Source organism: Haliotis rubra, unplaced genomic scaffold, assembly GCF_003918875.1.
Source record: "Haliotis rubra isolate DU_JTF1 unplaced genomic scaffold, ASM391887v1 Scf11, whole genome shotgun sequence".
In the NCBI taxonomy this organism is placed as follows: Eukaryota; Metazoa; Mollusca; class Gastropoda; order Lepetellida; family Haliotidae; genus Haliotis; species Haliotis rubra.
In genome coordinates, this window is record NW_025765003.1 from 843,927 (window position 1) to 868,908 (window position 24,982).

The window sequence follows — 24,982 nt, forward strand, 5'->3', positions numbered from 1 at the left end:
TTAAAATCTATGATTTCCACTCTTCGTTAAGAACTCGGTTTATCATTTCACAATATTTTCTTTTCGCCATTGGAAAATATTGTTTACCATTAACCTTAATTACGCTATCGTTTCGTATCGCACGAGTTCGCTATGAAAATAATCAAAATCCATTTGAGAAAGCCAGTCCAAACTTCAGCATTCAGAGTTCATGACCCACCACGTGCATTCCGATGCGCGCGCCTCCCCGAACTTCCATCTTGCTAGTTGTCTAGTTAGCCTCTGCGCACCTTTCATCTTGGCCATAAACGAAGCATATGTCAAGTTCATCGCTTCTTAGAACTTATCAAAACAAATTAAACTTCTATCCAGGAGGTAGGTTCCCCTCTAACACGATGCAAAATATCGTCTGCTTCTCATGGGGAGTTATTTGTCAATTTCGATATCGCCCTCGAGATTTCACAGCACGCTCCAAGCAAGCGCAGGACTGCCAGTTTACAATTTCTCCGTTTACTTTCATCTTTCAAGTGGCTTAATGCAAAGCAAATATTAGTGGCAAGTAGAAAAGTAATCCGATATTTAATATCCCAGCTTTTTGGGCCCGTAATCACCCGTAGGGAAATATTTATTTATTTCACAAATGTATCAATTATTCTGCTGTGTTCATTTTGCGCTTTGGCCACCTTTGTGTGAACGCTTTGCTGGCTCAAACACAAACAGACACACGTCAGGCGAATTCTTCTAATCTGACTTTGCTGAATATCTGTTCCTGAATACTTCCGGGAACGTTAAATGAGCATGTAGACTGTTTTAGGTGCCCGAAGCTATGTAGACAGCAATTAGATTATGAATATATATAATTTTGACCGAAACAAATCATTAATTTTAAACTGTAAAGGATCCCCAGTGAGATGGGAGATTCAGAACCCGTGGAGTGAGTGAGTTTAGTTTTACGCCGCTTTTAGCAACATTCCAGCAATATCACGGCTGGGGACACCAGAAATGGGCTTCACACATTGGCGGGAATCGAACCTGGTTCTTCGTTGTGACGAGCGAACGCTTTAACCACTAGGCTACCCCACCGCCCCAGAACTTGTGGAAATATGGATTTGCTTTATTTAGGGCTTTTGCATTGCACAAAGTCTTGGCGGAATATAAAATAATGCGCTTCGGGACTGTGAGACAGAGTAGAAGCTATGCCGGGAACGTTTATGGTTCGTTAAACGAAGATATGGAGCGTAAGCCTACATTAAACCGGCATATTATGTAACACAGATGGCTTGTTTGTGATTGTTGTCCGCCACACGCAGATGGTATCTTCAAAATGAGAGTTATATCATTTCTCTTAATGTTTGAAAGCGATCTTCTATAAGGATACGCCCTTGGTTTTGGTTTGTTTTGTTGTTTAACGCCGCACTAAGCAATATTCCAGCTATATGCTGGGCTCTGTAAATAATAGTCTGGGCCAGACAATCCAGTGATCAACAGCACGATCATCAATCTACGCAAATGGGATACGATGACATGTGTCAACCAAGTCAGTAAGCCGTGACCACCCGATCCCGCTAGTCGCCTCTTACGACAAGCATGGGTTTCTGAAGATCAATTCTAACCCGGATCTTCACGGGTGATTTTATACGCCCTTGGTGTACTGTACATCCATTTAACAAACTCTCGGTACATAGGTTTGTTTTGAAACAATTTTAGTTTTTCTAATTTCTTCCCTTCGGACACCTCATGGAGAAACACCAATTATTCTTCGGTTTGTTTTCCAGTTGATAAACCTCATATCGCTCTGGCTCGCGATATCTGTAACGGTTAAACGGAACCAGGTGACATAGAATTCCACAAGCAGTACTAGTTAATATCAGGTGATACGTAGGAGAGAGATAGATACTTCCATTCCATTAGTTCTGAGTGACCCGGAAGTGACATAGTTTATACAGTACCCATTGTACTGTCCGTCTTTCGAAGACGGTTACAGTACCAAAGCTACTTCTTCATCTGGGCTACAGATCACACCCTTCAGCCGATCTCCGTTCTATAGATCCCACCCTTCAGCCGATCTCCGTTCTATAGATCCCACCCTTCAGCCGATCTCCGTTCTATCGATCCCACCCTTCAGCCGATCTCCGTTCTATAGATCCCACCCTTCAGCCGATCTCCGTTCTATCGATCCCACCCTTCAGCCGATCTCCGTTCTATCGATCCCACCCTTCAGCCGATCTCTGTTCTACAATTCCCACCCTTCAGCCGATCTCCGTTCTACAGATCCTACACTTCAGTCGATCTCCAGTTTCCATCCTTTAGCCATTCTATAGATCCCACCCTTCAGCCGATCTGCGTTGTACATATCCCACCTTCAGCCGATCTCCGTTCTACAGATCACACCCTTCAGCCGATCTCCTTGTTTCAAATCCCATCCTTTATCCGATCCCTGTTGTACAGATCCCACACTTCAGCCGATCTCCGTTCTACAAATCCCACCCTTCAAACGATCTCCAGATCCCACCCTTCAGCCGACCTCCTTGTTTCAAACCCCACACTTTATTCGATCCCTGTTGTACAGATCCCTCCCCTTCAGTCGATCTCCGTGTTTCAAATCCCACCCTTCAAACGATCTCCAGATCCCACCCTTCAGCCCATCTTCAGATCTCCGTGCCACTACCCACTCTACTGTAGGCGTAGCTGAATGCCAGCTGTTCTGCATCTGCGCGCGCACTAAGCGGCGACGATGACTGCCGCGAGGCGATATTTGTAAGTGATCAACTCCGGTGATGATTGAAGGCAGTCATCACAAAGTGATGACAGGTGATGAGGCAGGACAGACTCTCGGTGGTAACAAGTTAACTGCCGAGCAGAATCATCTGCCAGCGCAACTTCTGGACCACGTCAGAAAAAAGTATGGTTAGGTTCATTTCATTCCCTCCCAACTCGAGTTCTCCAAAGTATGATGGGCGAAAATAAGCGATTTGGGGATGAAAATAACAGATTTGGTGAACGAGTTTCCCCTTTTTCAACCGTGTAGGAATTTTCTTGTAGCTATTTCAAGTGGCATGTTAGGCGTTTTGATACAAAAAATATATACACCATTATTTTGGCACTCTCTCTTTATACCATACCTGTATTTAGCCTTCAACGAGGCGGGACATGCCATTCAGTCAGAGAGTCATATCAACATGCTTGTATTGTATCTACAGTAGGTTACAGTGCCGTTCAGAGAAAATAGGGGATGCAGTGGAATGAATTCTTCTCCTGGAGGTTATGTGCATTGAATGCATAATGCATGTTCCGTTATCAAAATGCATTCTTTGTGTTCTGTTCTCCGATATATTCCAGCTGAATGAGGCGGCCTGTAAAATATAAGTCTTGCCAAACCAGTGATTGATATCATGAGCAATGCCCCACGCCGTTAGGTTACTATTGAGACGCTCAATTGGCTTGCCAGACTACAAGAACCATTCTTGGGAACATTTGTTCGAGACAGACACATTATCTGGTTCTATATATGGTTCTTGGGGAGATATAATACCCAAAGGAAAATTAGGACACTGGATCATTTTCTTATGTCAGGATATCAATCTGCAATATTCTGTGCGTGCGGGTGTGTGTGCGTGTGTGTGCGCGCGTGTGTGTGCGTGCGTGTGTGTGTGGTATTTTAACACCCACCAGGGGGCGGTGGGGGCAGCCTTGTGGTTAAAGCGTTCGCTCGTCACGCCGAAGACCCGTGTTCGATTCCCCACATGGGTACAATGTGTTTAGACCACTTCTGGTGTCCCCCGCCGTGATATTGCTGGAATGTTGCTAAAAGCGGCCTAAAACTAAACTCACTCACTCACTCATTTAAAACCTCACTCAGGGCACATGGTACTGAGTTAATTTCTTTAGTCAACGGGCGGTGGGGTAGCCTAATGGTTAAAGCGTTGGCTCGTCACGCCGAAGACCCGGGTTCGAATCCCCACATGGGCACAATGTGTGAAGCCCATTTCTGGTGTCCCCCGCCGTGATGTTGCTGGAATATTGCTAAAAGCGGCGTAAAACCACACTCAGTCAGTCAGTCAGTCTTTAGTCAACCCTTCAACACATACAGTGTTTTCGGGAACATTTTACCCTTTTTTAAAAAAAACCCAAACAAACATCAATTCGTAAAATTGCATTCAAACTCTGAAAATGCTGAATAAATGCTGAAGAAGCCACCACATGAATGTGGTGTGCATCAATGTCAGAACAGAGTTTCAGCCAAATAAAATTACCAGCGTATCACAAAAATACTCACTGAATATACGGAAGCACAAGAACGCGAGAAACATTAAACTAAAAAAAATGTGATTTGTTGCAAGTTGTGTTGGAGCGACAGCAGGCTTCTGTGCTGAACAGACCATTCATCGGAGTTAATTGCACCTAACGAAGTATTGTCCGGAAACTACATTCCACACAACATGGTTTACATAAAAACAAACCCAATATATATTTTTATAAGGGACATATATTCGACATTTCCAAATTAAGAGTGCTTCTGTCTCAAGCATCTACAGTATCGTAAGCAAGCTGAGTCTAACCCTGTTGTTTTATGTCTCAACCCCCTTCCCCAATTATTGTCAGGATATCCAGCATGTCCAAAGAACGAATTGAGTTCACCCAAGATTTTTTTTTTCTACCATAAAAAATGCACTCCCCCAGATTCCCAAACCCCCTCCCCATAAAAAATATGACAATAAAAAATATAATCAAAAAACAATATCAACAAAACAAAAACAACCCATAAAATGATTAAATTACCATGCAAAAACAGACAAAACGTTTATAAAGCAAAGTATAGCATAGCAAAGCAAAACAAAAAACAAGCAAACGAACATATACAGATGGAATTATACAAACAAGCAAAACAAACACAAAAGAAAAATATAACAGAATACATTTTTAAAATCAATAAAACAAAATATAAATCAAACTAACAATGACCACGAGTACGGGTATGAGACAGGATGACAATTGTCTTTAAAATATGTTATTATGCAATACATTTCTCCCATCTTAATATATTATATTGTGCCAATTCCATGTCTGAAGTAGAACTAGAATTAGTTTTGGTTTGGTGCCATTTAATACTAATATTCCACCATCATGTGGAAGGACTCGGGTGTGATGCTGAATGTTTTACTTTCAGGGGCAAATCTGGCATTCGAATCCATGTCTAGCTGATCTAAGAACATAAAAAGGCTCTATTTTGATTAACACACGTGTGGTGGGTACACAGATTTACGTATGCTGGTAGTTCCTGAAATAAAGTCAAATATAAGATTGAACACAGGCTTGTTTGGACCCGCCTGCATCACAATGGGGTATATTTCACTCCTCATTACATAACACGCCGTGCAAGGGCTGCAACAATGCTCTAACCCGCACGCATGCACGCACGCACACACACACACAAACTCGCAAAGAGTGACAAATTGGATAGGATTATCTGCTCTTCCTTTAAAGCCGAACTTCTAACACAATTATTTCAACCATGTAAAACCAGAGTCTAATGTTCTGAGTAAAATTCGCAGGAATAAAACACAAATAAAACCTGCAAATCAAACAGCACGCTTTATTACCAGCTTGTCAGAAGCATTTCGTTAGTTCCTGTTAAAATTAACAATAATTGGCAAGAACATTAAATATTACGACTAAACAAGGTTACACTTTATTAACACAAAATTTCAACAAGCGAAAAACAAAACAACACAGAATTGCAGAGCGAAAACGTTATTCGTGCTCGAAATAATCTATCTTGTGCATTGTACATTAAGAATTTATTTGTTGTGAAGACGCTGTTTGTTTCACACAGGCATAGGATAACCTCATCCATCGTGATGCCTATGCCGTATAATTGTTTCATTTTACATTCCACTTCAAATGTTTAAAACAATCTTTATTTGTATTTATATTCGCGTTAAAATTTCATGGCCACTGTTTATGTTTGAAATGTTAGATAATACAAGATATCATTTGATGCAACGATCCACACATAGTACTCAGGCGGTTGTGAATCATTATGGAAGAAGTAAATAATATGTACCGTTTTTTAGATTTAGCTATTTATCCTTGTCACATGAAAGGTGGGCGCGTGGATCGTTTTCTTCCAAAGCGAGCGGTTATATTCCTCGTCTGATGATAATAAAACAATAAAGTTTATGACGATGGAAAAACGCCCAGTATATCATTTTCTCACGCTCAAAGAAATTTCCCCTCCCCCAAATTCTGACACAAACCAGTCCCTTACCCTGCTGGTTTATCTAGCCTTCATATAGCAGGCATCTTGCCACCCATACAGCGCCTCGCATATCGCATAACAGTTTATAGATTCTGGAACATTTTTATACTTGTTATATCAGACTGTAAAATGGCTGGACATTGATTCGTTCATCCATTAGTCATTTTGACCGTCGGCCATCATAGGAACAATGGTCATCTTATCTCCAGGCCAGCGCTTGGAGCCAGGCAAGCGCGTTAACGTCATAAAATTCATCCTTGCCCCCATCGTTATAGCTTGACCACTTTGTATACCATGTGTGATTAATACGCTTAAAGCTTGCTATCACATTGGATTGGTCAGCAGAGCTCTGATGACCCGCACTTGTGACCTTTAGATGGCGCAAGTAATAACTAGTCGATAAAGGTAGACATTGAAGCGAAACACAGGCGGTTGAGGGCGATAGTAGGTAGAAGGGGGATGTATGACATCGGTGATATTAATTAGGCAGAACGCTGGTCCCCCTTAATTACATGTTTCAGCAGTTGAGGGGCAGGGGTGAGTCCAACAGAAGCAGACCTGGGTCTGGGTTTGTGTGGCAGGATAAAAACGCAGTAAAACCTTCGCCATTCTACATATGTCCTGAACAATAGATGTTGTTGAAATGTCAGCGTCAAGCTTATCTACTGCATTTACGTTTTAGCGGGAAATGGCGCGAGAAAATCATCCTGGATAGATGAGGGACATCAATTAATGAACTCCGGTCCCAATTATCGCCACGTTAAGGTGAATCATAAGGTAAAAACACCACAAAGTGGTCGAAGCTGGGAAGATAAAGTTAATAATAAACATATTGAGCCTCTATTTTCGTGCACGTTCTCAAGTTGCACGTGGTGCTGGAATGGAGAAGATTGGCTCGGAGATTGTCCGGCGATAGCATCTGTCACAATCACATTCTGGTTCTATAAACGTGGAGAAATACGAGGGCAGATGCGGAATTAATGAAAGTTTATGGACTTGTACGAGTTATCTCCCCTTGTCAAACAATCGGAAGATAAATCGGACAACACCCCTGATGAACAAGCTAACATCACGGATGTACATACCTGCCCGCTATTTATCTGGACTGACCTAATCACGCTGCCTATCCTCTCACATATACACTCTGTTTCTTCAGTTATGGACCTCAGTCGTGAACATTTCAACACCATTACAATTCTTCACAACGAAAGGTGACAATGCTGTTGAAATGATGAAACGTCAATTAGCAGTAGGTATAGGGCTCTCGTTTAAATACATGAACGTTTCAACTTGAATTAATACTACCTTCAGTTTCAATTACGTCGCACTGATGATTGTCTGGGGCTATAATGAAGATCGGAACATCCCCAGCGGTGACGAGGGGATAGTCTTGTCATTCGGAAAACGTGTCGGAACATTTCGTTTACTCGTTCGGAAACAAACGATGTCTTAGATATTTCCAGAATCGGCAGTTTTGAGTGAGTGAGTGAGTGAAAGTGAGTGAGTGATTGAGTGAGTGATTGAGTGAGTTTGCCTCTTTAAGCAATATTTACCGCGGGGGACACCAGAAATGGGCTGCACATATTGTACCCATGTCAGGAATCTAACAAGAGTCCTTAGACCAATATTGACGTCATGTTGATAGAAGCGGCCATAAAGACCACTCACTCACTCATTTCATAAACAAACCTACACAGTATGGTATTAATTTTTACGGTTTTATATTTTTTTTATAAATACATCACCCACCGTATGAATTTAATGTCCTTTGTTGATTAAATGCTCTCTGAAATGAAAAATAAAACGCTTTTGAATTCAAATGCATTCCTTTTTAATTCAAATTCTTAATTAAGCATCTTTTCAAACATGGATAAGTGTAAACAAATATTGGTTCGCTGAAAAACAAGCGCTTGAAGAAGTAATGAAGAATTACGGGAGATTATTTGTTGACAGGAGACTTAGAGCGAAAATTCCTGCATACACGGGAATTTCGAGGTATGTTTCCTTTTCAGCTTTGTATTTCGTAACGGGAGCATTGTCGAGAATTATGTAGTCCCCATTTCACTATATTTGATTGTAATATTTGTTTTCGGGGCCCTTTATCATGTCAAGCCGTCCATCTTTGTTGGTCCTACTGTACGGGTTATCTCCCTTCTTTGTTGGCATCCATGGATCGCTACGCATGCGCGAGATGACAGAACACGAGGCCCGATTACCAGACTAACTCCTGAAGACTGCATAACGCCGGGGATGTTGGCATGCGAGGAGTATGTTCGGAATGCAATTTTCATTTTCTTGGCTCTACCCCTCAGCTTCTTACCTGGGACCGACGGGATGAAGGTGGACACAACGCCACGGCACAAAATGATGCCTTTGTGAACGCTAGCCCGTGTACATAAAATTTGTAAAAATTGGGCGCTTACCTCTGGGGTTTAAATATTGACACATGACCGTGTGTCTAGACAAAGCCTCGGTCCCCGGGGTCCCAGGTTTTCTCTGCTACCCCCACACGAGAAATACTTGACGGTAATTTGACGACGTTTGAGCATGATCGTCATGCATGGCGTGGCGTCCATCCCTTGAACGGGGAATGGGAGTTATGCCATATTCAGCGATTGATATTTTACCCGCGTTTGTAAAGCTTCATATTTTCTGCTTCTTTTCTATTTTCGCCCAAAATACTCCCATTGGGTAAACATAACATTTACTAACAAACATTCTCAGCTATCACAGGCCTTTAGAGTGTCATGCGACGAAGGGGATAGGGTAAGGGAGGTATTCTGAAAGAATTGGAGTTGACAGAGAAAACCATTTTTTCCTATATCGTATCGGAAACATCGCGGCTCTAATGAGACGGCTAGGAGCTCATTGCGTTATTACTAACACTGACGGTTAGAAACAACGTGTTGAATTTAACGCATTTAAAATTTCAATGATTTGAGATATATGTCCAAGGTAAAAGGCAAATGTTAACCTTTGCACGATGCAGTATGCTTTAATTACCCTCCGTTTGAAGTCGGTGACGTTTATACGGTTTAAATAATGCTGGACACACTGAAGTCAATTATTCCAGACGCCATTGGGCCCTTCGCCAAAGTTGAAAAGACTTTTTGATAGTTTGGAAGATAATTAACACAGTTGGATGTAGTGTAACTTGATGACTTGAGTACAATGATGTTTGTTGTACGATCTCAGCGTATCAAATCATTTCGTAATTTTAGAATCAGCAAACAATGTTTATTGTTCATCGATCTCAGAGTATTGAATCTTTCAGCAATCAGCGACCATGATTATTGCTCTTAAGATTTCTCCAAGCACATTACCACTGTTAGAATGAAAGGATTTTGTTCCAATCAACGACAATCATACAGGTGTGATACGATGTGGTTAGGCAGTTTAGCTCCTGCTGTACTTGAGACTTAAATATTATCAGTTGTTTTGATTATGAACACCTGGTGTGATCGCTGTTTTGAGTGATCCATTTATACATATTTTTCGCCGCTAAATTGCGTTTTACCTACAGTGAAAACAGTTTCGTTGGATAATTGGGACTGGCTATATTCTGACCTTTATTTTTTTTATTCACAATTTGATGTGAACGGGATGTGTTTAAGATTTTATATATGCTGTATGTTAAGATACTGTTTGGTCAAAGATATCTGTGTTTTTTTCATAGCTTGATAGAGATTCCTCATCAACACAGGAGCATGATCGAAATTCAAGTAATTTTCCATCCGATCCAGGGAGGGTAAAGTTTGAGGTTTGAAGTTTCTCAATTTCAAAAAATCGGAAAAGGTAGTTATTACTGGTTTATTGATGTTTTAAGAAGGCAGTTCTGTAACTATTTATTTTGTCACGGGACCAATACTGATCATACAGAAGATAAGTTTGCCCGAACCGGTCATATCGATACATTGGACATTGGATACAGTGGTCAACCCTAGGGAAAGGTTGTTTGTCACACTGGAAACGTCTAACTTTATGGTTGTATGAAAAGTATCCGACGTGTTCGAATGGCGGACAATAGCAAGTACACAATTGTAACTGAGTGAATGACAAAAGACATCTTGACACTATCAAAAACTGTTTAAAGGAGTCTGGATTTGTCAGCGTTTCTACACGCGCACTCGCTCACATACACTCCTTCATACACACACTCTCGCTCATACACACACGCTCGCTCATGTACACACACTCGCTCATGTACACACACGTGCATGCACATCCCTATATTTCACACCACTGCCTCCTATTCTTGATAACTTCGCAAGGACAGTAACTCCGGATTACCGAGTGTCCACTATACTATACATAGGCATTTCATTTCTTAGTCCACCGTGCGGACATTGACAGTGGCCGACATGACCTAGACGAGAGGAGTATAGAGATTTATTGTATTATCCCCGGGGAGTTGAGAATGAAATTTGACTGGCACTGATCCCATCATCGGGATTATAATGTAGCGCAATGACCATTCACGTGGTGAAAGAATCTGGTACACTACCGACAGACCGATCATTATTAAAGGGAGGTGGGGTAGTGGTTAAAGCTCTAGCTCATCACGCCGAAGACCCGGGTTCGATTACCCACATGGGTACAAGGCATGAAGCCCATTTCTGGTGTCCCCCGCCAAGATATTGCTGGAATATTTTTTAGAGCGGCGTAAAACTAAACTCACTCACTATCATTATTAACCCTATTTCACCCGTGAAGATCCGGGTTAGAATTGGTCTTCAGCAACCCATGCTTGTCGTAAGAGGTGACTAACGGGATCGTGTGGTCGGGCCCACTGATTTATTTCTTTGACACATGTCATCGTATTCCAACTGTGTTGATCGATGCTCATGCTGTTAATTGATCACTGGATTGTCTGGTTCAGATTCAATTATTTACAAACCGCCGCTGGAATATTGCTGAGTGCGGCGTGAAACAACAAACAAACAAAAATAAACCCCATTTCAAATTTCTGTCAGTGGGAGTTAGGCATAACAAAATCATCAGAGTCGCCACGAATATTAATATGTGTATAATTGAATCGTGTTTTTACTAATTTTCCTTTGATCATTCCCGACAGGTATGGAGGTAGCCAGCGATGGAACTTGAAGCCAAGGAATGCTCAGGTAAGTGCACGATAACAACCTCGGAGTACCGGCAAGTGCAATTCATTCTCAGCTAAACCTTCCCCTTACATTGTTGTCTTCTTTAAAACATACAAATTAGAATTTAAGGTCAATTTACAAAATCGCACGACCACTCATGGACGACGCTACCTGTTTACAGAAATGTCACATTTTCCAGGTACAAATTACTTTGCGGACACATCAAAGACCAGTGTTTGTGGTCAACAGGTGGCATTGTCCTCTACACCAAAAAAACAATGGTGCCTTTATGAAGCACCAGGCGGCGCGGCGTCCTTGTTGGTTATAATTAGGATTGGGCGAATTCTTGTACATAAATGATCACCTGAATGACGACGCTATTTCAGAAATTTAAAATTCCATGCAGTGGTCAGTGAGGTGACTGGGCTCAACTGACCAGTGAGGGGTAGTCAAGGCAGACTGGGGAGAGGTAGGGAAGATAGGGCAGAGAGACTTGGACGTGGATACATATAGTAATCAAGTACGGTATTTGCCATATCAAACACCCCTGACTGACCTCTAAGTCACATATGAAATATCTTGGATTACACTTTCTCTGTTAAGTACAAATTCTTCTAATTTTGAGTCCCAATCGGGATTCGAACCCATACTGTGTATTGCATTGTGCAGGGCTCCAGATAATTTTTGAACACCAAGAGTATGTACTCCTTATTTTTTCAATATAGGAGTACTCGAAAACCTTAAGCCTACATTTAGAGTACTGAATGGAATTTAATGGAGTATCAGTAATCTTGTGTTTCGTTTCATATATGCACCACAACATTGCTAGTCTTGTGTAAACAGATCAATATGCAATAAAACAATACTTTTTCAGATAAATACGTCTGTAAATGATTCTAAGACCGTACACCATTGCCGTGGTGCGTATCTGCTACGTTTTCCAAATTATTTCCTACCGTATCGTGCAATTGTTTTACATACGCCGATACGGCCCTTATCTGGAGCCCTGATTGTGTATTCGTAACCACTAAGTCAGCATTTACGTTTTGAGTTATCAGCCCCTAGTACAAATACTGAAAATGAACCTGTCCATATTCTCTTGTTTAAAATACAAAACTGTTACAGGAAACAGCAGAACAGAGGGGAGTATGATTAAGCTGTAACTATCATGATTTACCTGTAACCATCACGATTTACCTGTAACTATCATGATTTACCTGTAACTATCATGATTTACCTGTAACTGTCATGATTTACCTGTAACTGTCATGATTTGCCTGTAACTATCATGATTTACCTGTAACTATCATGATTTACCTGTAACTGTCATGATTTGCCTGTAACTATCATGATTTACCTGTAACTGTCATGATTTGCCTGTAACTATCATGATTTACCTGTAACTATCATGATTTACCTGTAACTATCACAATTTACCTGTAACTATCATGGTTTACCTGTAACTATCATGATTTGCCTGTAATTATCACGATTTACCTGTAACTATCATGATTTGCCTGTAACTATCACGATTTACCTGTAACTATCATGATTTCCCTGTAACTATCATGATTTACCTGTAACTATCATGATTTATCATGATTTACCTGTAACTATCATGATTTACCTTAACTGTCATGATTTACCTGTAACTATCATGATTTACCTGTAACTATCATGATTTACGTGTAACTGTCATGATTTACCTGTAACTATCATGATTTACCTGTAACTATCATGATTTACCTGTAGCTATAATAATTTACCTGTAACTATCATGATTTACCTGTAACTATCACCAAAACAGACTTAATACTATCGATTAAATTAATTTTGTTCCCGATCGTTCGATCTCTGAAAACTGATATAACTCGTTATGTATGACTTCAAAGACTCCACGTGTGACAGGGAGCCTAATTACGGCGATTACGGTATGTCATATCGAATGTTCAATATATATACTGCCGTACATTACGCTCGACCGTGTTGTCGTTGCCAGTGAATGATGGCATTGAGTTCATTTGTTTCCTTCTTTTGTATTTTATGTAAATGGTTTTTTTGGTTAAAGATAGAATTGTGACATATGAATCGTCTATTAAAGTGGCACGAGAGTCGTGATTTATTTCACATGCAATAACAAAATTAAACAAGAACGACAAAAACACATTTATCGAGCTATTTTGACCTGGCTGCTTATATGATAATTAAATAATAATAATAATAATATCTTTTCCAGGCTTGAAGTGATGCATTTAATAGAGCCACACCCTATTCCATTCCACCCCTCAGTCCACTCACAGCCCAAGCAGCCTATATTCAGCAGCCATATTCTCCTTTCTCCAGCTCAAACAGCCTATATTCACAGCTCCAGCAGCCTATACTCATCCCACCACAGCCTATCAAGCAGCCTATACTATCCCACCTCCAGCAGCCTATACCTCATCCCACCACAGCTCCAGCTGCCTATACCCATCCCACCACAGCTGCAGCAGCCTATACCCATCCCACCACACCTCCAGCTGCCTATACTCCATCCCCAGCAGCCTACCACACCTCCAGCTGCCTATACTGAGTCATCCCACCACAGCTCCAGCTGCCTATACCCATCCTACCACACACCTCCAGCTGCCTATACTCCCACCACAGTCTCCATCACACCCACACAGCTCCAGCTGCTTATACTATCCTGCACCACAGCTCCAGCTGCCTATACTCATCCCACCACAGCTCCAGCTGCCTATACTCATCCCACCACAGCTCCAGCTGCCTATACCCCATCCCACCACCAGCTCCATCCAGCTGCTCCAGCTGCCTATACCCATCCCACCACAGCTCCAGCAGCCTATACCCATCCTACCACAGCTTCAAGCAGCCTATACCCATCCCCTTCACAGCTCCAGCAGCCTATACCCATCCCACCACAGCTCCAGCAGCCTATACCCATCCCACCACAGCTCCAGCAGCCTATACCCATCCCACCACAGCTCCAGCAGCCTATACCCATCCCACCACAGCTCCAGCAGCCTATACCCATCCCACCACAGCTCCAGCAGCCTATACCCATCCTACCACAGCTCCAGCTGCCTATACCCATCCCACCACAGCTCCAGCTGCCTATACCCATACCACCACAGCTCCAACAGCCTATACCCATCCCAGCCTATACCACAGCTCCAGCTGCCTATACCCATCCCACCACACCTCCAGCAGCCTATACCCATCCTACCACAGCTCCAGCAGCCTATACCCATCCTACCACAGCTCCAGCAGCCTATACTCATACCACCACAGCTCCAGCTGCCTATACCCATCCTACCACAGCTCCAGCAGCCTATACCCATCCCACCACAGCTCCAGCAGCCTATACCCATCCCACCACAGCTCCAGCAGCCTATACCCATCCTACCACAGCTCCAGCAAGCTCAAGCAGCCTATACTCCCTCCTTCTTCAGCTCCAGCAGCCTATACCCATCCCACCACAGCTCCAGCAGCCTATACCCATCCTACCACAGCTCCAGCAGCCTATACCCATCCTACCACAGTTCCAGCAGCCTATACCCATCCCTGCCTACACACCTAGCAGCAGCTATATACCCATCCCACCACAGCTCCAGCTGCCTATACCCATCCCACCACAGCTCCAGCAGCCTATACTCATCCCCACCACAGCTCCAGCAGCCTATACCCATCCCACCACAGCTCCAGCAGCCTATATATACCCATCCTACCACACACCTCCTCCTATACTGCCTATACTCATCCCTCTTCTACACCTACAACTCCAGCAGCCTATACCCATCCCACCACAGCTGGCAGCCTATACCCCATACCTACCACAGGTCCAGCAGCAGCCTATACCTATCCCACCACAGCTCCAGCAGCCTATACCCATCCTCCCACCACAGCTCCAAACAGCATACCTTATCCCACCACAGCTCCAGCAGCCTATACCCATCCCACCACAGCTCCAGCAGCCAGCCTATACCCATATACCCATCTCCACAGCCTATACCCATCCCAGCAGCTCCAGCAGCCTATACCCATCCCACCACAGCTCCAGCAGCCTATACCCATCCCACCACAGCTGAAGCTCCCAGCTACCTATACCTATACCACAGCTCCAGCTGCCTATACCCATCCCACCACAGCACCACAGCTCCAGCAGCCTATACCCATCCCACCACAGTTCAGCAGCCTATACCCATCCCACCTCACAGCTCCAGCAGCCTATACCCATCCCACCACAGCTCCAGCAGCCTATACCCATCCCACCACAGCTCCAGCAGCCTATACCCATCCCACCACAGCTCCAGCAGCCTATACCCATCCCACCACAGCTCCAGCAGCCTATACCCATCCCACCACAGCTCCAGCAGCCTATACCCATCCCACCACAGCTCCAGCAGCCTATACCCATCCCACCACAGCTCCAGCAGCCTATACTATCCCACCACACAGCTCCAGCAGCCTATACCCATCCCACCACAGCCTATATCGATCCAGCCTATACCCATCCCTTCACAGCTCCAGCAGCCTATACCCATCCCACCACAGCTCCAGCAGCCTATACCCATCCCACCACAGCTCCAGCAGCCTATACCTATCCCACCACAGCTCCAGCAGCCTATACCCATCACAGCTCCAGCAGCTCTATACCTATCCATCCCACCACAGCTCCAGCAGCCTATACCATCCCATCCCAGCAGCCTATACCCATCCCACCACAGCTCCAGCAGCCTATACCCATCCCACCACAGCTCCAGCAGCCTATACCTATCCCACCACAGCTCCAGCAGCCTATACCCATACCACCACAGCTCCTCCAGCAGCCTATACCCAGCTCCAGCTGCCTATGCACCATCCCACCACAGCTCCAGCAGCCTATACTCCATACCACCACAGCTCCAGCATACCCATCCCACCACAGCTTCATAGCAGCCTATACCACCATCCCACCACAGCTCCAGCAGCCTATACCTTATACATCCCACCACAGCTCCAGCAGCCTATACCATCCCACCACAGCTCCAGCAGCCTATACCTACCTATCCCACCACAGCTCCAGCTCCAGCCTATACCCATCCCACCACAGCTCCAGCAGCCTATACACAGCCACCAGCTCCAGCAGCCTATACCTATCCCACCACAGCTCCAGCAGCCTATACTATATCCCATACCCATCCCACCACAGCTCCAGCAGCCTATACCTATCCCACCACAGCTCCAGCTGCCTATACCCATATCCCTCTATACACACCACAGCCCAGCAGCCTATACCCATCCCACCACAGTCTCCAGCAGCCTATACCCATCCTCCACACACAGCTGCAGCAGCCTATACCCATCCCACCACAGCTCCAGCAGCCTATACCCATCCCACCACAGCTCCAGCAGCCTATACCCATCCCACCACAGCTCCAGCAGCCTATACCCATCCTACCAGCAGCCTATCAGCTCCAGCTCCAGCTGCATATACCTTATACCTATCCCACCAGCTCCCAGCTGCCTATACCCATCCCACCACAGCTCCAGCAGCCTATACTTCCCACCACAGCTCCAGCAGCCTATACCTATCCTACCACAGCTCCAGCTGCATATACCCGTCCAGCACCTATACTCTTCCCACCACAGCTTAGCAGCCTATACCTGTCCCACCACAGTCTCCAGTGCCTATACCATACCTCCCACCACAGCTCCAGCAGCCTATACTATTCCACCACAGCTCCAGCCTATACCCATACCACCATCCAGCACCTTATACTCCATCCCACCACAGCTCCAGCTATACCTATCCTGCTGTATATGTGTATACCATCCCTTTTCACAGCTCCACAGCTAACTATCCCCTTTCACTACCAACTATCCTGTAGTCTTCCACTACCAACTATCCCTTTCACTGTACCAACTATCCCCTTCCACTACTAACTATCCTTCCATTACTGTCCCCTTCCACTACCAACTACCCTTCCACTACCAACTATCCCCTTCACTACCAACTATCCCTTCCACTACCAACTATCCCCTTTCACTACCAACTCTCCCCTTCCACTACAAACTATCCCCTTCCATTACCAACTATCCCCTTCCACTACCAACTACCCCTTCCACTACCAAATATCCCCTTTCACTACTAACTATCCCCTTCCACTACCAACTATCCCCTTCCACTACCAACTCTCTCCTTGCACTACCAACTCTCCGCTTTCACTACCAACTATCCCCTTGCACTACCAACTCTCCCCTTCCACTACCAACTATCCCCTTTCACTACCAACTATCCCCTTCCACTACCAACTCTCCCCTTCCACTACCAACTCTCCCCTTGCACTACCAACTCTCCCCTTTCACTACCAACTATCCCCTTCCACTACCAACTATCCCCTTCCACTACCAACTCTCCCCTTCCACTACCAACTATCCCCTTCCACTACCAACTATCCCCTTGCACTACCAACTCTCCCCTTCCACTACCAACTATCCCTTGCACTACCAACTATCCCTTCCACTACCAACTCTCCCTTCCACTACCAACTATCCCTTCCACTACCAACTATCCCCTTCCACTACCAACTCTCCCCTACCAACTCTCCCCTTCCACTACCAACTCTCCCCTTCCACTACCAACTCTCCCCTTCCACTACCAACTATCCCCTTCCACTACCAACTATCCCCTTCCACTACCAACTCTCCCCTTCCACTACCAACTATCCCCTTCCACTACCAACTATCCCCTTCCACTACCAACTATCCCTTCCACTACCAGCTCTCCCTTCCAACTTCCACTTCCAACTCTCCCTTCCACTACCAACTATCCCCTTCCACTACCAACTATCCCAACTCTCCCCTTCCACTACCAACTATCCCCTTCCACTACCAACTACCCCTGTAACCACAGTAGTACATTACAACTACTCATTGTACCAATTCTACCATTTGAACCTGTTGAGAGGTTTACTTGAATCATTGGTACTTTTCCAGTAACCCCCACCCCCTGGTATCACCTGTAATTCAGCTGCAGTGATATCCACGACAATGTGATACTCAGGTTGGGTAGAAAACCTTTGTTGTTGGGGATTAAAGTCTTAAGCCTCGACACACATAAATGTATACAAATAGACACCATCGGCTATCTATTCCCTAACAAAGTTTACTTCGCGATGATGGCTCTCTAATCAATGTTGTAAACGAGTATTTTCATTCCCAATTTAATAACAATTCAGTGTTTGTTAGATTCGCTGAGAGTTTTTTTCTTAAGATAATCTAGTTTGTAAAGTTTCTAGCTGTGGCAGAGAGCGATTGTAGAAAAAGAAAAGCTATTTCTGATTTGAGACATTTATGAGGTGTGCGCAGGAAACTAAACCATCTCTCGGTTGAGAAACATAGATGCGCGAAAAGGAACGTCTATCTGAAGTTGTTTCGTTTTATGTCTCAATGTCAGAGGGGACTACACTATGGCACTTTACGAACAAAGTTTTTAATGAACAATAAAATGTTACAACCTACCCACAAAAATAAATCCAATGTCTGGCACAGCCCTATCAGGTGAAAACGATAACCTTTAAAAACTAGAAAATGAGTACTTAATGAAGAATATGAATGTATTATAGACCGAGGCAGTTTCGCGTATTGTGTCGAGATTTAGTATATACTAGTATAGTATGTTAACTCGAAGTTCCCGGGATGTGAAAAATGATTCAAGATTTGTAATATCGAGATATTGCGTCACAGATGGTGTATTGAACATAGCATGGCATCATCATAACGATATATCTCGAGTTGATTGAGTTCGAGTAAGCAGGAGTGAGTTGCATTTAAAGCCGCTTATAGTAATATTCCAGCAACATATCCGCGCGGCACACCAGAAATGGGCTTCACACATTGTATCTATGTGAGGAATCGAACCCGGGCCCTCGTGGTTACGAACGAACGCTTTATCCAGTAGGCTACCACACCGCCCCGAGTAAACAGGAAGCGATGCATCAGGACAACAGCTTTTATTCCTGTTGAACTAAAACATAGCAATCAACTATCATGAATATCAGGGTGGGTTAGAATAGCTTTATTACATTTTGATGCGGGGATCTTGGGGTAGCAAATTTAAGCCAAACCTTGGAGGTCCTGTATTTTCAAACTTCTCTAGCGGACTGAATGTCTTTTTTCCAGTGTATGTTATCTTCATACCATTTAAAAAAACATACCTTTGGACACGTGTGTCGTCCAGGTCTGCCCGTGCAGTACTGTGTTGAGTTGCGTCCCTTTCAGACACCAGAATCCTGTGATGGAGCATTCGAATCTCGTTTATGTTGCTGAGTTTGTCAACACCATGCCCCTGTTCGTGGTTTCACCAAAGCGGTAAACGTGTGAGTCAAATGTCTTTATTGAATGCTTACTATTCAAGTAATTAAGACGCCACAGAAAAAACAACAACAACAACCAAAAAACGTCGTGCATCTTTTCAGGTTCCCTATAACAATTAGCTGACACGCCGGGATCGGGTGGTCAGGCTGGCTAACTTGCAATTGGTTGACATATGTCATCATATCCCATTTGCGTAGATCGATGCTAATGCTGTTGATCACTGGATTGTCTGGTCCAGATCCGATTACTTACAGACCGCCGCCATATAGCTGGAATATTGGTGAGTGCGGCGTAAAACGTAACTCACTCGCTTAGGAATACCTGGACCTATCCGCCACTACAGTTGCGTTTCGAAAGACACGTCAATTCACGTCACGTCAGCCTGACACAGAAATACTCTCGCTCGTGAATCGGGCTCAAAACAAAACTATTGTGGAGAGGAACTCAGAAGAGTTATCACAAAGGTGTGGAGGGGGAACATACCTAGAATCTATACTTTACTGTGAAAGTGTGACCCCAAGAACAACAGTTAGGGTGAATATAACAGCAGTGTTTTCCTAAGAAGGGGAGACTTCTTCTACCCAATTATATACCATACTATTATAAATCTCCGATACATTCAACCAAACAACAACAACAAGCGCACAGAGCATTTATTAGTGAATGATGCGCTATATAAATGCAATTATTATTAAAAAATAGACCATCATTCTTTGAAATCTCAGACTATACTTCAGGGTGCTTCTGCAAATATGATAAACAGGAGCCTGATGAGCGTTACTTTTACCTATGAGTATAACCACACATGTACCTATACTTCGCGATTGTCACAGCTGATAAGGGTAGGTTTCATAGTAAATGTTACACCTGGAGACGACAAACGTTTCACGAGCGTATGAAATGACAGGAGAAAACATATTCCCTGTACATATTCTAGAAAAAAATCTCCGCTTGGATAAGCAATTTATTGTTCTGCGCGTGAACCCAATCCGACCCACAATACAGGGACAGGAATGTGTACAGCCGACCCTCGTGACACCCGTATAAACTGATTGTTAATGAATAGCGAAATGATATATCATTTCTTCTTTATATTTGAGACCGCCCCACAAATACAACCCAGCCGGCATTGCTTACAGTCAGAGGTTGTAAACATGTCTATCGGATGTCTCTGTAGCAGTAGAGTTACTGGAACTGGACACTTCACATCCCTATCCCGATCGTATTTCGAGGTATCATACGCCCCTCAGTTGCTGCATCAAGCATACATCATTTCTCCGCGTATAATATCCATACTTACCTGTTACCGTAGTTACTGTAGTTACCATAGTTACTGTAACAGAAGGTGAGGTGAGGTGAAATTGGGTGTAACGTCGTGCTTGAGAATATTTCGCTCATATGACGACGTGCATGCGTGTGTATGTGTGGCTGCTTGTACTACCCCAGACTGAAGCTGGTTTTATAGTGCTAGCTCACTGAGATACCATGCCGCAGTGACACTCAGACACATTATACTGACTCCGAGCCGACCAGTCCTTGTTGTACCCATTGCCGCCGCGCCAGGCAGGGACCAACAAGTACCATATTTTAACGTCTTTTGGTATGGCGCAGCAGGGGATCGAACCCTCGACCTTCCGCTCTCCGGGCGGACGCTCTAACCACTACACCACGGAGGCGGTCCCTACTGTAACAGAAGATGAACGCGTTATTCTTCCGAAAACATTGCTGGGCGCTGTAAATTAAGTTACTCCCCTTTGGTTTGCCAGGAAGCTGATCTCGTAAATCTGAATTTAGGTGTTCTTGGTTTTGTGTGTGGTTTTGTTTATGTCATACCTGTGTAGATTTCATCAAAGTGGTAACAGTTTAAGGCCTGCATCATTTTGGGGTTTTCATTCCACACGAAACTGAGACACCACGAGGGGTAGCCTAGTGGTTAAAGCATTAGCTCGTGACGCTGAAGATCGGGGTTCAATTCCCCACATGGGCACAATGTGTGAAGCCCATTTCAGGTGTCCCCGTCGTGATATTGACGGAATATTGCTAAAAGCGGCGTAAAGCAATACTCACTCACTCACCCACCACGATGTAAATGAAACACGGCGTTACACCGACATCACTCACTCACCCAACTGGGTTTCTGGACCAACGGATATACTAGGAATCACTAAACGTCATTAATGTATCCTGTAGTATATTTCATTTAATGAAACAAACAGTTGACGATGAATGTTAAAATGCCAGAGTTTCGCGCAATTTCTGACGCCATGCATTATAAGAAATGTGTAATTGCCGCTCGGGAAACTACAGTCACGTGACAAGTACAGGCTACTTGTTAAACGTTTAATGTCGCACACACAAAACATTACACCCGTTTAACAATGGTCTGGGATATCAGGTCTGGACCAAACAATCCAGTGATTAACATGGTGAGCATCGGTTTACGCATTTGGAATTCGATGACAAACGTATCCAGTACTTTCTTCCGATGAAATGCATTTGTTTTTGTTTACGAAGTCATAAACTCATATCATACAGAAACCGAATCGATTCTTCTATGCGATATTTGTTACAGTTCTCTGTGTTCCCGTACCAACGTTTCATCACGTATCTAAACATTTATCCAAAATGAGGTAAGTCTCATGTAGCTCAAAATATAAAAATATAAAGAATAGGTGGTTTTTAAGTTTTGTTTAAACGTATATTCTATGTCAAAAAGGCTTCTTTTACCCTTGATTTCGTATAAAATCAGAACGCTTGACTCTTCTCCGAGATTTTAATGTTCACAATAAATACGGTAGCATTGTCAGATATTAGTCGTGTGTGGTATACCAGTATGCAGTGCTCATATTATGTTTCACATTAATGTTAAATAATATCCTCATTTTTTCATCTGACATTCATGTAAGCGCTCATATTGTTTTGACTCGCCAAATCGGGTATCTGTGCTGGGATAGCGATATCGTTATGTTCTGCAATAAATATACCTGATACAAGCAATGGCTTCAAACGTTTGGTTTTCCATTTTTGACAATTAATACAACCAACATTTGGAAAGTGATATTGTGCAGGTAGACGCGCTGTTGGCGTGTTAGGTTTGAAGGAAAGTTCAGCGACCTTGAACATCTGATTGACCTTATTTCAGCGCAAGCAGCGAATGTCTATTATTCTATGAACAGCAATTAAATTCTCCGATGGTTTTCTGGCATGTTTATTGATATAGAATTCAAAACTTGATACTGTACTGTTAAAACGATACTAAGTGAGAGGGAAGGTAAAGTGAAAAAGGGCGTTAGTGTAGTCGTGTGGTGAACGTGTTGGCTCGCCATACCAAACACTTGGGTTCGATTCCCCATACGGGCACTTGGTGTTTGACACCCTCTTTTGGCTTCCTCCTTCGTCGTTATAGACTGGAGTAATGGCACAAGCGTCGGAAAATCACTTTCAATCATTCACTCACTTACTCATGAAAATATCCGTGAAGATCCGGGTTAGAGTCTCCAGCAACCCATGCTTGTCGTAAGAGGCGACTAATGGGATCGACTTGGTTGACACATGTCATCGTATCCCAGCTGCGTAGATCGATATGCTCCTGCTGTTGATCACTTGATTGTCTGGTATAGTGTCGATTATTTAGAGACCACCGCCATATAGCTGGGATATTGCTGAGTGCGGCGTTAAACAACAAACACACAGTAAGGAAAAGCAAGACAAGGCAAGACAGGGAAAGACAAGGCAAGACAAATCAAGACAGGGAAAGACAAAAAAAGCAGATTCGGATACCAGGAGAGCACCTGGAATATGCATAGATTCATTGACTCATATACACACACACACACATATATATATATATGGAGCGTATGGCTCAGCTGTTTTGGCTGGCAGCGCTTGTGTGACGTTTTCCCCTATGGTTGATAGGTAAATGTCATTTGTTCTCATCCGTAAGACTTTATACCTACATAAGTTGAGGAAGTATACATTTCAAACGTTTTACCGTTCATTTTACCATACATCTGTCTGTTGTTGCCCTGTATTTGCTGCAATAATAAGGAAAGTCTGAAAATCCAACTTCCTTTCCGCCTAATAGAGTTATCACGTTCTAAATCAAACACAACCTGAAGCATATACATTTCGATAATAGCCCCATGTTCAAAATACAAAAATCTACAAATCCTAGTTTCCACATAACCAATATTCAAGCGGTTAATACTTTAAGAACAAGATCACATGTTATGGAAGCAGAAGAAATAATTTCTCAAGATGGCCGCCAAAAGTGGATTAACCGCCATATTAACCGCCGTGTGTTATTTTCTTTCGACTAAAATTATGAGGGTTGGGAGGATACTTGACTCCTATTATAAGCTGGCTGGATTTAAGCGGGTGGAATTAATAGTTATATTTTGAGCTTTGTAACATTAGCCGAAGGTAATTAAGTCAAGAGTATATTGGCATACATTCCTTTGTCAACCCGCGTCAAAAATGTACTTATTTATGACTGAGAACCATTGTGTCGCTTGAACAGTATCCAGCAACCCCACCGAACTTAGGGTACAATTTCTTGCCCCACCTGTCTCCTCCACGCGTGATCGCTACGTCGCAGTGCTGGGCTGGGTCCCGAAACCTATTGAATCACATCTTTAATTTATGTAACATAAATTAGTGTCATAACGCCGGTGTGAGGAATTATAACAACAAGTACAAAGAATCACAGAACTTTAACCGGGTCAATCGTGTTGTCAACGTGTTTATCGCTGTAAGGTATACCCATGTCTTTATATCTTTGCATGCCGAAAGGCACTTAATCAATGAAGTCTCTACGGAGATATAATTAATTTTCAAACTGACTTGTAATTTTCATGTCTTAGTCCCCATTGTTACGGACTATGTCGTGACACGAGCGTCGAACGAGTCCCCTGGGGGGTCATTACATTATTATCATATGAATACTAGTAATATATCCCCTTTGTGCTGGCTTGCTTTACCTGGTGATATGCTGGCATAATGCGAGGAGAACTGAAATTTATGAATATTTATCGTTATGAATGCCTGGTGAAGGCTTGTTTACTCTGCGCAAGAATACGAGCTCATTGTGCCACCATACAATAGCATTTGACCCACGGCGGTGTAATTATATATGTTGTTTTATTACAAAAGTCAGTTTGATGTAATTTGAATATTGCATTACACTTATATTCGGAAGGAAATCCTCATTAGGGTCTTCAATTTCAGCGTAACGAGAGCATTTTTTGTGTTGATTGTTCACGAAACCCCTTAAGCATTCCGGCCACAA

At 43.5% G+C, this 24,982-nt stretch overlaps 1 long non-coding RNA gene across 1 annotated transcript; it reads left to right on the top strand.

The window, feature by feature from the left end:
* Positions 1 to 8,439: 8,439 nt before the first annotated feature.
* LOC124285610 lies at positions 8,440 to 23,431 on the top strand. Its single transcript, XR_006900851.1, has 4 exons — positions 8,440 to 8,505; positions 11,313 to 11,358; positions 19,600 to 19,697; positions 23,332 to 23,431. It is a non-coding gene; the product is annotated as an uncharacterized LOC124285610 (long non-coding RNA).
* Positions 23,432 to 24,982: the final 1,551 nt, after the last annotated feature.